We start from the raw sequence: 14,405 nt of genomic DNA on the forward strand, positions 1-14,405 counted from the left end.
TGGAATGACAATGTTGTTTCGTCTGTCCTTCTTTTCTTTCTCCACCAAAATGTCATTTTTCCTCCTGGAATTAGCCACGATTTTTGCAAAGGTCCAGTTGGGATAACCACAGGTTTTTATTATTAGAGGATAAATATTTGAATCCAACTACTGTTCAGACTAGAGCTGTCCTATCTAGTCTGATGAGCATGAACTGATGAAGCCTGCTCGGATGAGAGGCTAAACGTCTTCTAAGACAATTTTACCAGTCCAGTTGCGATCGATTTAATGCCCTAAGATAACTATGACCTGGATGAATGAGAATATTCACAGGCATATTTCTGAACAATTTGGGTCTGATACCCTCAAGTTGGTGCAGGAATATGAAAGGTTGGCTTGGAAGGTTGCGGATTACAGGAACCACCTCAGGTTCAACCTGAGATGCAGACAAAATGGCCTCACACCATCATGCCTACGCCTACGCTCCACCATAAAAGGCTACAGGACCGACAGCATCCTGAAAAAGGCACAGGAACAGCTACTCAATGAGAGAGTGAGACAGACCCATTATACGATTGATAACTTAAAGGTGAAAATTGATAACATACTCCACAAACTGACAGCACTACTGCCTGAAGGGGTTTATGGAAAAGTCATGGACTTTACCATGAAAGCCCAAATGGCACAACAAAACAAAACAAAGGAAAGGCACACAAGAAAGTTTAAAGAGTTACAGCGGAAAAATAACAACCTTTCACAAACACATTTGCTCACTTGGAGGCAAAGATCTGAGAATCCAACACAGAAAGACATGCAGAATAGATGGGTAAAGAACTTGTCAGACAGAGAACTTACCCAACCGGAAAAAGAGGTTTTGTCCAAAGGATTGAACTTTGCCATGACACCAAAACAACTTCCTATAGTTGATCTCATCACGGCTACTGAATCAGCTATAAGGAAAAACAACCTAACTGAAGGGGAACAACTTAGGTTGAAAGTATCGGCAGCTCTCTCCAATGCCAAGCCCCCCCCCCCCCCTAACCTCACTTTCGAGGAAAGAAGAGCTGTGGCATCGCTGAGCAAAGATGAGAACGTCACAATCCTGCCAGCTGATAAGGGGAGATGCACAGTAATTCTCAATACAACTGATTACCATGACAAAATCCTCTCGCTTCTCAGTGATACTAACACATACGAGAGCCTAAAACGTGACCCAACCAGTGGTTACAAGAGGAAAATCATACACTACCTACAGGAATTACAAAAAGGAGGAACTATTGACCGTCTACAATATCACCGGTTATATCCTCAGGAAACCATTCCCGGCATTTATGGGCTCCCGAAAATACACAAAGAAGGGGCTCCACTCAGACCAATTGTCAGCAGCATTAACTCAGTGACATACAACATTGCTAAGTATGTTGCCAACATCCTAGCACCCCTGGTGGGCAAAACCCCACATCACATCAAAAACTCTATGGACTTCGTAGATAGAGTCAGAGTCATGACATAACACTTCAAAACAGATCCTCTCTCAACGCGGATCAGATCTGTCGCCTACTGGAACTCTGCCTAAACACCACTTATTTTCAATTTAAGGGGAAGTTTTATAGGCAAAAACATGGCTGTGCTATGGGTTCACCGGTGTCCCCCATTGTGGCCAATCTGTACATGGAAGACATGGAAGCAAAGGCTTTAAACTCCTTTGAGGGAACAACACCAAGTCACTGGTACAGATTTGTGGATGACACATGGGTCAAAATCCAAAACCAAGAAGTGCAGGCCTTCACCGAGCACATTAACTCAGTGGATGAATACATCAAGTTCACTCGGGAAGATGTCAAAGACAACAGGTTGCCCTTCTTGGATTGTGACGTCCACATTGGAGACAACAGAAGCCTCCACATTGGGGTATACAGAAAACCCACACACACAGACCAGTACCTACTTTTTGACTCACACCATCCACTGGAGCATAAACTGGGGGTTATCAGAACTCTACAACACAGAGCTGATAATGTTCCCACCAGCCGACAGGCCAGAGAAAAAGTACACAAACACCTAAGGGAGGCCCTAAAAACCTGTGGTTATCCCAACTGGACCTTTGCAAAAATCGTGGCTAATTCCAGGAGGAAAAATGACATTTTGGTGGAGAAAGAAAAGAAGGACAGACGAAACAACATTGTCATTCCATATGTCTCAGGTTTATCTGAGAAACTCAGAAGGGTTTCAACAAACACAACATCCCAGTACATTTCAAGCCTGGTAACACCCTCAGACAAAGGTTGGTACACCCTAAAGACCGCACGCCTCATACCCAGAAGAACAATCTGGTGTATGCTGTCCAGTGCGGCGAGGAATGCTCCAGCCTTTATATTGGGGAAACTAAACAAAAAGTAAGTATGCGCATGGCACAACACAGACGGGCTAACGCTTCAGGTCAAGACTCTGCTGTTTACTTACACCTCAAAGAGACAACACACTCTTTTGAGGACAAAGATGTACATATTCTTGACAGAAGACAGATGGTTTGAAAGAGGAGTAAGGGAAGCCATCTATGTCAAAGTTGAGAAGCCATCCCTGAACAGAGGGGGAGGCCTAAGACACCACCTATCCCCAACTTACAATGCTGTCCTTTCATCCCTTCCCAAAAGATTCAATAGTTTAGCCTCTAAAGCTAACAACAGAGTCCAGCCACACCTGGCTGCAGGTGCCCCTAACGACCATCGTTAGAACAGAATGGAACACTAACGAGTGAGACCCCCCCAACGATGGTTGTTGGCTCACTGGGGTTTCACCCCACTCAACCCAAACGACTGTCGTTAGGCCTCACAATAGGGAGTGAAACCATTCTTGGTCTGGAGGCGGCCTCTCTTAGAGGATAAATAATTGAAGTCCAACTACTGTTCATCAGACTAGAGCTGTCCTATCTAGTCTGATGAGCATGAACTGATGAAGCCTGCTCGGATGAGAGGCGAAACGTCTTCTAAGACAATTTTACCAGTCCAGTTGAGATCGATTTAATCCCTTAAGATGAGCTCAATAAAATTATGTTTGTTTAAAATCATTGTTGCAGAACATTTAGATACTAGATTATACATTTTCCAGATTGCATACATGTAAAATTATATCCACAACATGCACTATGTAGTATTGTGCCAACCAATCGACAAACCACAGCATCATTAACAAGATTAGTATTGTTCATGTTTGACTGTATAAGGCATCCTTTCTGTAGAACATCAGGTTGTAGTGTGAAAACCCTGAACTGGTCTTCTAGAGTCTCCTTGCAGGAGGAATAGCCATGTCTGGTTTTTGTAATATAAGTAACTAGCAACAACCAACAATTCTAGCTAATTCTATAGTATTCATCTTGTTGTAGGATTAATCCAGAGGAACTTGTGTCCTGTTTGATATCAATAACTGAATCAAGAACCAGAACATCAGATTAACTGTGCAGGGCAGTAGTGTTCTGAAGTGAACTTCCATCCTCATGTGGCTTGTTTTTAATTTGCGACACATTCTGTGACTATTCCTCATCAGGCTCCTTGATCTTGATGCAATATGACCAATTATCCATCTTTAAGATGGTGTTTGGTGGTTTGTATTAGTTGGTAATACTCCCTTGTGTACTTGTACAGTTGGAAGGACTTTAAGCTTGACCATCAGCATATGGACAAACTATTGTAGCACTGAAAATGAAACCGGTTACATGTATAACTCTCTTTATAAACTTCTATTAAAAATGGGGGAATTTGGGGGCATTTGAAAGCTGAGTGCAGCACTTTTAAGTGATTAAAAAACAGCTTCTTTCACAGTGATTCTGGAGTAAAACCCACAAAGAAACTGTATCCTAAAAGACAAAGGGGGATTTTGAGGGCAGTCATGTAAAAACCTTCTTTGGTGCTCGGCTCCATAATGTTTTGTGCTACGAAACAAGTGCTGATGTTGGGCAGTTGTCTGGCTGCTGCACAGCTTTTAGATTTCTCTGGCCAACTGTGTCTGGATCTTCCTCGGGGGACGGGCTGCATGTAGCATTTGTGTTTAGTATCTCTAACCAGGACTTCTCCACAGTGCTGGTACTTGTCCTTCAAACACACATGTCCCTTCAAATGTCTGTCTATCATTCTGTCTCTGAGCAAAGACTCATAACCCACAACATATTTCACACCAACATGGTGAACCTCTGTATGCTAGAGCGCGTTCAGCTCTACTGATGTTTCTCAGAGCAAACAAAGAGCAAGTGACACCCTTCACTTTATAAAGCAAATCACCTCCCACAGGTGTGGTTATCAATCAGCAGGTGAGGCTCCTGACACACTTCCTGTTTCTTCCATATATGGTCTCCTTAGACATACAAAAAATAATGTGATCATTAAAAGCTCCAGGAATAGGCTATCTTTAAAAAAAAAACCTTCAAATAGCTTTAATTTTTCAGTTTTGTTAGTCATATATATAAGCCAACAGCTCAACACTAGGAAATGTTAGACGTTTTAATGACCTTATTTTATCCTCTGCATAATCACAACTGTTTTGTGTGTGTGTGTGTGTGTTTGTCTGACCAACCTGCAAAGCACACAGACTGGACCAGTCTGAATTATCACAAATAACATTTTAAAATGAGTCTGAAATCTGAATTTCTTACATTTTAAACAGGATGTGTTTTGGACACCTAATGAATCATTATTGCTACGTGTTTTCTACAACTTAGATGTTCTCTTTTGAAGTACACATTTATTTTTGTTTAATACATGAGATGGATTTTTAGTATTTATTCTTAAACATAATTGGATTTGGTGTAAAATGCATCATAGCAGTCACTGTTTGACATTGAGGTGATCATTAGATGGTACTGATTACCTGCAAAGTGAAGACAGGTGGAGCTACAGGTGACACAGATCACAGCCTGATTACTGAGAGTGCAATCATCCAATAGGATGCTTTGTATGTGCCTGACAAAACAGGATATAAAGAGGTTTCTGACCATCAGGTCAGTCTAACATCCGTGTCAGCAGGAGTGCAGGGATTTGATTCAGTTTAAGATAACAGTTTAGAAAGACTCTCATTTCTGTCCACTTTGATCAGAGCTCCAATCCCTAAAAGGTATTAGTTTGTCTGAACAAACAAGCACATGTTCACGTTCATGCAGCACTTTAAAGTGGTGTATTTAAAATATTTGAATATAACTAACACCAGAAGTTAACAGACTTTAATATTTGCTCTTTCCATAAAATACCCAACTTTTAGACTTCAAAATCTGCTGTTCAACCACTTGGAGTATATAATTTTATTATTTTTTAAAATAGAATCTCTGGAAGTGTTTGACACTAATTTTGGTCTTGACATACTGAATCTGAAAGCCTTTATTTTGGCCTGAAAGTCCTTGGAAAAAGTGTTTTCTTTATACAGACTCATTATACATGTTAGATTAGTTGCAGAAAACATGTGAAAACACTGAACCGTGTAGTGCTGAATTGTCGGGTCACACCAGTTAACTCTTTACCATCCAAATCAGCCCAGTAGTTCACGTCATTTAAGAAGCTGGAATCTGAAGATTTGGCTGTTTTTCTAAAATACTGAACAGATTAATTGATTACCCAAATAGGTGGCAATTAAATTATAGATTCATAATGTTGCTGCTCTATTAAGATTAAAGTATTTCTAAAAACTCCTGATTCCAAAGCTTTTAAAGAGTTTGCTTGAACTCTTTAAGACCTAAGGCTGCATTTAAAAAAATGCCCTCTAAAACTTGAGCATTGTCCATGTTACAGCTGACCTTCAAAACTGAACCTCAGCTATACAGAGAAAATAACATGAAAGATGAGACAAAATAAGATGGTATATTCCTTTATTTTTCACACAATGAAAAAATGTACATGCTCACAGTTGCAAAGTACACGAGTTTAATGTACTTTCTGCGGGGGATGTGACATTCTCTGCTCTCCTATGTTGAGCAGAAATTAGGAGGTCTTCGCTTGCCTCTGGGAAACTTTTCTTCAGGAATAAAATATCAGCCATACTGCACAGAACAGTGGCAAACTATCATTACCTGCTCTGCTCTGGATGCTGCTTGCAGTTTCTCAGCCATCAGAAACAGAAAGTTAGAGATGCAGATCAGAGCAGGTGGAGTCAGCAGGACATGTGGAACAGAAAACAAACAGAACAGAAAAATAGCATTAAATGGTTCCCTGATGCGTTGCCCGGGGAAGGGACACGATCAAGACAACAGTGAGAATTTGGCATCATGGAGACATTTTGTGGTACATTTCACCAGGTAAGGAACATGTCCAAAATGTCAATGAGGCAGTGAGTGACAGTGTGGCAGGCTATCGAGGTCAATGTGGAGACAGCTCATTCATCCAGCCACTCTAGGTCCAGGCCTTCACCCCTGAAGGACTTCTGTTCATGCTGTAATAGAACTTGAGTTCTATATCCACTTATGTCCATGAGGTCTTTAAAGAGAATAACGTTTCTGTCTTCTTTCCACCCTCGGTGTACAGAGAAGTGGTTTCAAGTTGGGCCTCTTCAGGGAATGATTAATTCTCTTGCCCTCCATGTCTGGATGGCAGTGGCAGGGAAATGTTTGGGCATCAGTGCAGAGATTATGGAAAAAAACGGGTATCCTGCTACATCCGTCATCTCCTGCATCATTTGCCTTCCCTCTGCAGCGGAGATCAGTCGCCCGTGATGATCACAGATTATCTCACCCTTTGAAAAAGGGGGAGTTGCAACCAAAGGAACAAGAAGATTGAGATTTGACTAAAAACACTAATATCCTCATTAATTTCACGCTCCCCCCCCCCCAGTAATGTTTCCTTACTTGCCTTTTCCATCACCAAAGTCCTTGATTGCAAGGCCTTTCCAGTGCTGTGTGGAAACGCATAACTTCAGTCATGGGCACACTAAATAAATGACCCATTTTGACTTCTTGATTTGTGAGCAGACTCTTGCATTTGTGAATTGGAGAACTTACACAGCAGAAACTCCTCTCTCTCTGTGAATTGACAAAATCACTACCTGTCATAGAACGCCTGGTCACTTGGAAATCCGGCATCTACCCTTCCCTTTTTGCAGGGAGGCTGACCGTCCACTGTGACCGGGAATACAGATTTCAAGGAGAAATCTGCCAGTGGCTCTTCCTCTCTGCTAGAGAAAGAAAGGGGTGGTTGGTGACACCTGGCCACAGGATTCAGGAGAGCAGCTATAAAAAGGAAATATGGGAAATAAGGATTAAAATATTGCAAGTTGGTAAACAGCTGTCAGATGTTATGCCTTAAATAAGATGAAGAAACCTACTCCGAGAGTCCAGCTGGATTGCTGTGGCCACTACAATGTTACAAGGGAGTGAAGAATGGAGAAGGGTTGTTAAATACACTACTCTCATGCAGAGGTCAGTAACACCAGTTACAAAAGGACAGTGCAAAATGGATGGAAATGAAGGAAAACATTTACCTGGTTTTATACACTTCCTGCGAGTGGACCTTGGACACCAGCTTTCTAAGTGTCTGCAGCATCTCCTTGTCAGCTGTAATTTTCAACTGGAGACTTGGTCCTGCTGCTCCAGATCCAGCCGGGTCTTCAGGTAATCCAGGAATTGGATCACATTATTAGAATTTAGGAGGGTTGCAGCTGTCATGTCAGACACAAGACTACCTTGCCAGCATCAGAAGGACTCTGTGGACTTTGAGGAAGTCCAGGGTTGGCTCATTCATTAGACATGGATAGCCTTAATTAGCATATCCATAATGTAGGCATGAGGGGCATTCAAACATTTTTGAATGAATAATCATCAGTTAGGGTCTTCTGCACCGGCTGCTGGGAGACGCTCTTTGCGGCGTATGGGCTTCTGACCAGCTACCTTTACTGACTCGCTCGTTTACATTACCCTCCTACTTTATCGTCAACACTCAAAGGACATCAGCCCAGGGAACACTGGTTCTTTGACGCTGGAAGAAGATGGGACGGGGACTTTGACTCTTTTGGATTTTCTCCCGATTTTAATTACTATCCTCGAAGCATCTTACAGTTTCTGGAAAATTGCTCCAATAAGATAATGTACCATAACCACCAGCTTGAACACCCTTTATCTGACACGTGCGGTCAGCACTGCGTTTATCTGTACCATCGAGCCTGTGGGTTGTTTTTTCATAAGCGTCCGCCTCCTCTGATCCTAGGGCTTTCTCCTCCAACTTCAGGCAACATTTATCACAGGCACAGGGGTTGTGGATGGAGGATAAGGGAACGTTCAATTCTGACAGAGTATTTTAAAAACTCTTCCAACCTACAATCAGACATGAACAAGGTACACAATCTAGGATCAAAGTTTGTTTCCTCCATTTAAAAAAAAAAAAAAAAAAAAAAAAAAAAAAATCCCTTAATCGCCAAAAGGCAGTCATACCATCAGTAAACAAGTGTCTTTTATCATACACCACTCTAAACTTTTAATGATTTTTTTTTTTTTTAATTTTCCAAGAGAAACCCCCACAGGGGTTGGTTGCCCGTGGCACGGCAACCTCTCCCTTCACAACCAGCTTTGGAGCAAAGGTTCTCACAGAAGGTGCCACTCTGTGAGAAACCTCTGGCTGGGCCAGTGCTGCTACTACTTGCTTGTGTTGTGACAAAGTCTGAGGAAAAACAAGCCAGTGAGGTCTGGGCTTAAAGCCACAACACCTTAACAACTTTGGTAAAAACCACTATCACTAGTATTTTCAGAGTTGAAACCATCAAAGAAAAGAAGAATCAGACAAAGTCTTGAAAAATCACTGGAGGAGCAACAAGTTCTGCCACACAAAGTTTATTGATCTATGTAGAAAAATGAACAAGCGTGAGTAAAACCCGGGGTTAGACTGAAGAAAGAGGTTCAAAACACCCTATTATATACTATTTTGGAGGCTCTAGGAGCCTCCTCCCACTTTAAACATTTTGGCTTACATTCAAACATATTTGTGTATTAAATTGTCTTATTGGACCTTAGTGCCATTCATATTCTAGCAAATTGCTGCTGCTTCCCTTAGATTTGAATGTTTTAATCATATAAAAAAAAAAAAAAAAAAAAATGACAGAAAAAATCATTTCAATGAAAAACAGCTGGTCTGACAATTGGTCTTTGAGTGACGAGCATCAGGTGTTGGGAAAGTACCAACAAGTACCAGGGTGACTGATTAATATTGTGATTAGATCATTTCATTACAGCTATCCTTGGGAAGTACCTAAAAAAAAAAAACACTCTGCAGCATAACTGAGTAAATCTCCTGCTGGATGAACATCATGTTAAAAAAATATACCACTACACTTGTAGGCTGACACCCACAACAACTCAGCCAAGACCTTCATACCGCCATCATCACTGAGGTGGACCTGGAAAAAAAAAATTATATATATATATATATATATATATATATATATATATATATATATATATATATATATATATATATATATCTCTTAAAAAAATGAATACACAAATCCAGGCGGTTCAAGGGGAAGCACTCAGCAGTAGAGTAGTACTTGATACCTGCAAACAATGAACACATGACACATTATTTTCATAATATAGGTAATAATTGCGTAAATATCAACCTTTTCTTAAACAATTCTGTCAACAATTACTATATTCATTAAATGAACAAAGACGTGTACAGAAGAGTAATTGTTATCAAAGCACATTGTTTGCACTCAATATGACATAATATAATATTCTCCCACACCTAATGTATAACCAGTTTTCATAGTACCAAACACGGTCCACTAAAAATTACACATACCTTTGGCCACAGACAGCAGGCACTCACAAGCAGCTTCCAAAAGTCCATTCCTGCCTCGTCTACAGTTCTGCTTGCTGTCAGGTTGTTGCTGGGGGCCATGACACAGACAGCGTCTGGTGTTCAAGGGACAGCAGCAACTCAGTCCTCAGGTCAGTTGCACAGACCCCTGGCGTGGACATAAAGCCAAAGGAAATGCATCCCTCTGGCATCATCACAAAATCATCTACAAAGGCTCGTAGATGGGAGGCTCCTACAACAATAACTGACAAGACAAAACAATATATAAATTTAACATCATATATAGATCCTCTATTAATACCTTGTGGTCACAAAACTTGTAAAGCAACAATACCTTCTTATTAGGTGCCTCAGCTGGAATGACCAATCTGTGACTGCATCCAGTCAGGGTTGAAATTGGCCACCGCAACACAGCATGGCGATAACCAGTACCGTGCGTTATTTGTAAACAAAGAAAGCAAAAATAAATGACATACTCACTTACACATATGAAAACACTAATAATCCATGTCACAACAGCTTCATTTTACATACAATGAAAACATTTAAAACAAATCAATTCTCAACATACCTGCACAGGAGTCAGTGCCAGCCTGCTGAGGTCCTACGACCATAGCACGACGCTCAGCCATCCTCCTCTTAGCTGCCTGCGAACGGCGAAAAGACTTGTCACGAGGCATCTGAAAGTGTGTTTAAAAAAAAAAAAAAAAAAAAAAAAAAAATTGATTATTAATATCACCAAACATTGTCAACACACACAACCCAACACTTTAAAATTATTTACAAAATTCAACCATCAACTATAATACAACTACTACACTTTAAACACATCCAACTACAAAGCAAAATCACTCATGAAGTACATTACTGTCCCAACATCTTAATGTACTTCTTAAAAATGCAGTGTATTATTGTTTTGATTATGTGAACTTGACATGTGTGCAATTACTCAAGTAAACAATTAGACATGACACCAAAACTAGTAATCATTTCAGGTTTTTGTCATGTTTAATTCATACATGCTGCCAATTATCTATAACCCCTGAAATTGTATTCAGCTGCCTACCACTACTAGGGCTTGAGGCTGTGTCAGGTGCTCAACCATGTTGCCATGGCAACCCATCATGTTTACGTCAACTACAGTGTGAGCTCATACAAAACACCTCAACTTATACACGCTGTCACCTACAACATGCATTCTGTTGACTGCAGCCTACGACAGCAAGTTCATATATATGTACTGCACTGGGACATCATGTGAGAACACAAATACTGCACTGGGACATCATGTGAGAACACAAATACTGCACTGGGACATCATGTGAGAACACAAATACAAACTTAAATCAACTGGAGATGCTGGTGGTGCAGCTGTAGCACTGCTAACACTAGCCACGGTGCAGAGCAGACTGGCAATTAACAAGCGCTCTAAGTCCTTTACCAACACACACTATCACCCTCTTTAACCGAAAATAAGGTAGTTGAATATTATATTTTGTACATTTGTGTAACTGTAGTATTTGCTGTGAAACCGCGTGCATTTCTACTATTTTTAAAGTACAAATTGGCTAATGTAAAATGTGATTACCACCACCACATAACGCTTAGTACACACTCTTTTCACATACAGTATTTAATAGTATCAATTCATAAATGCGGCTATATTAACCTACTTTTTTTGACAATTTAATTTCTATTACAGCAGTCAAGTGGTCTACATTACGTGTCGCATTTAATCGGCTTGGAAATTACTCGCACAGTTAACAACTACTTGCCTTGATATTACATTGCAACAGTCTCTGTAAGGCACCGAACACAAACATAGATCAACTCCATTGTATGTATTTTCCATTGATCCAATTATCACCACTACTGTTTTAGGAAAACCACAACTACACTTCCCGGCAAACTACTACGTCATAGTGCCAAAACACCGCTCCATACATCACCCACAATCACTACACGTTACACAAAGCACATATTAAATCCACTAATTTGATCCCTTACTTTTCATTTATCATTCAATTAAACTTAACAGGGTACACAACAAGAGAACCTGTCGTCGCACCAGTAACATCCTATGACCTACTCAGTAGCACAGAACTTTAAAGCGTGCTGTTGCAAACTAATTTCCTACGACAAGGCTATCCACTATGTAGCACACAAGCAGCATCAACCATGTACAACATAACTTACATACTTTGTACTTCATTTGTTTGCTATTACAATTACTGACCATGCGTCCACTACACCTCTTCACAAAATCGATATCCAAAGGGGAAAAAAACCCGCTACAATAATCATTCTCAAAATCTAACGCACTCTCCTCTCAATCCCTCCGTCAGTCTACTGGATCTTACGAAACAGTAAACAAGTTAAAGTAGGTGCGTTAATGTATTTATAAGTTAACCTGCTCACCCATCCACATTTCCATTCAACCAATCACACGTCTTCAAAGCAAGGGCGGGGCAACTGTTGCATGCAAAGCTGAGGCAACGTAGAACACACAGGATATCCTTGCTTTGACTAAACTTGTCAAAATGTCCTATTGGCTTTCTATGTAAACTTTTTTTTATATTGAAAGTGAGTGACTGCATGTAAAGAATACCCACACTTACTGATAAACATATCCTCAATTACACATGTCAATCAGTAAAAACAAACTCTATTCCACATGCCATTACTATCACATAGAACGGTTTCCTGCCAGATCACTTCAACACAATTACATCTACTTGATTTTTATTGAGTGTGCTACAAAACCTTCTAGTGTACTAATTATTTTCCCTTTTACATAAAACATTTTGCGAAAAAAAACTTCATACACAGCCCCATATTTTATGTGAACAGCTATTTCCTTAGATTAACTACTCTTTGTGCACCAAATACTGCAACTACCACTCTATAATTCTACCTCCTTCAACATTATGTATACCAGCAAATGCAAACACTACAATGACAACACAAGTCTGATTTTTCACAAATTTATTTACAAAATATAAACACTGCAACCAAAACAAAAACACAGGAAGCCACACAGCACACAATACTAAATACAAGCGCAGAAAACTATATACAAGTGCCAACAAAAAAATCCGCCTCTACTTCAAAGGCTGTCACTGCCACTGTCCTCTTCAACATCAGGTGCCTGCTGACAGCCTCTGTCCACTCTGCAAAAACACACAGCAAAAACATACATAAATTGCACACCAACCTTATTTACGCACAATACATAGCTGACAATGTTCACACATCAGTGCCATGACTCATACATACCCTTGCCTTCACCCAGTACACAACCTTACAACAAAATATATTACCCTCATTCCATACAATTACTGTCTTATTACCTAATGACACCACGCGCCACAAATCATCAACGACAAAACCATGAGCATCACGCCTCACAGCTACTGTGCAACTACACCTGTCAAACACTATACACATATCACTCAGAACTTTGCCAACAACCGTCATGCAATTTCACACAAACACTTACCATCTTCGACAAACTGCAGCGACGCCTGAAGGACGTCCACCTGCTCCCTTAAACGCCCATTCTCTGCCTTCAGCGTAGCGTTCTCATTTGTTATGTAGGCCTCCTTTTGCCTGGACGCCCGGAGCTGCCGCATCTTCATGATTAAAAGGTCCATAGCGCGTCTATGCGCCATCCTTGCACGCATACTGAAAAACACAACATACAAACATGTTGCTGATTCAGAACAGACACTGCAGACACATTTCTATCCTCTAACATGCGCACTTATGTCATGCACAACAAAACGTACTGCACCCAACTTTAACAACACAACAAATGTTCAAACATGTCACTATACCCTCATCAAATACATTTCCAGCATAAGCAACTTACAGTGCACAACTGCAGATCCTTATGCAGCTCCTCGATGTCTGGAACGTCCAGCCTGGGGAATTTTGACGGGGACTCCATAGCCATTCTGTACACATAACAAGTAACACTCAATGCAAGCACAACATCTACTAACGTTTCACTGTCACATTTACAACAACAAACTCATAACTGCCTGTCTACACGTAGCATAAATTACAACACATTTCCCAGCCGTGTTGCCCGTTCTTCCGCTAACACAAAGAACACCTCTTAACACACACGCAGCTGTGAGACCAATGTCTCTACAGATGTTGCTGTACTCCACAAATACATGCCGCCAGCTCCGCCCTCGCGCATGTTAATTGGCTGCAGATCACTTTCACTTACTATTCTACACACCCAAATATTCCACCCATAAACATACATTGCTTTTGCAAACCCACCGCAATAGCTATTAATTATAACTACTGCTGCTGTCCTGCTTTCTCCTTTTCTACCTTTGTTTATTTTAACTCTTCCTGCTACACTGTAATACAGACTGACCATTATAAATACAAACGAATCATGTCTTCCACTAGCACTACCACGCTTTCACGCTTTGTTGAAACCTCACAACATTTAGCTGCAATTGCTACAAATCTTTACCTGATAAAACACATGCCTAATGCAACTTCTCACACTTTAAAATACCCTTGACAAAATTTCCCCCTTATCTGTATCTGCCTGCAACACCCATAAACACACATTACACACCAACAGTAACATCACACACGACCATGTACAACACATACTCA

The 14,405-nt window shown here is 40.6% G+C and overlaps 1 pseudogene; it reads left to right on the plus strand.

Moving 5' to 3' along the window:
* Window positions 1-223: 223 nt before the first annotated feature.
* On the plus strand, window positions 224-2,712 carry LOC146327403 (uncharacterized; annotated as a pseudogene).
* Window positions 2,713-14,405: the final 11,693 nt, after the last annotated feature.

This window comes from Lutjanus erythropterus, chromosome 4, assembly GCF_056507025.1.
Source record: "Lutjanus erythropterus isolate fLutEry1 chromosome 4, fLutEry1.hap2, whole genome shotgun sequence".
NCBI lineage: Eukaryota > Metazoa > Chordata > Actinopteri > Lutjaniformes > Lutjanidae > Lutjanus > Lutjanus erythropterus.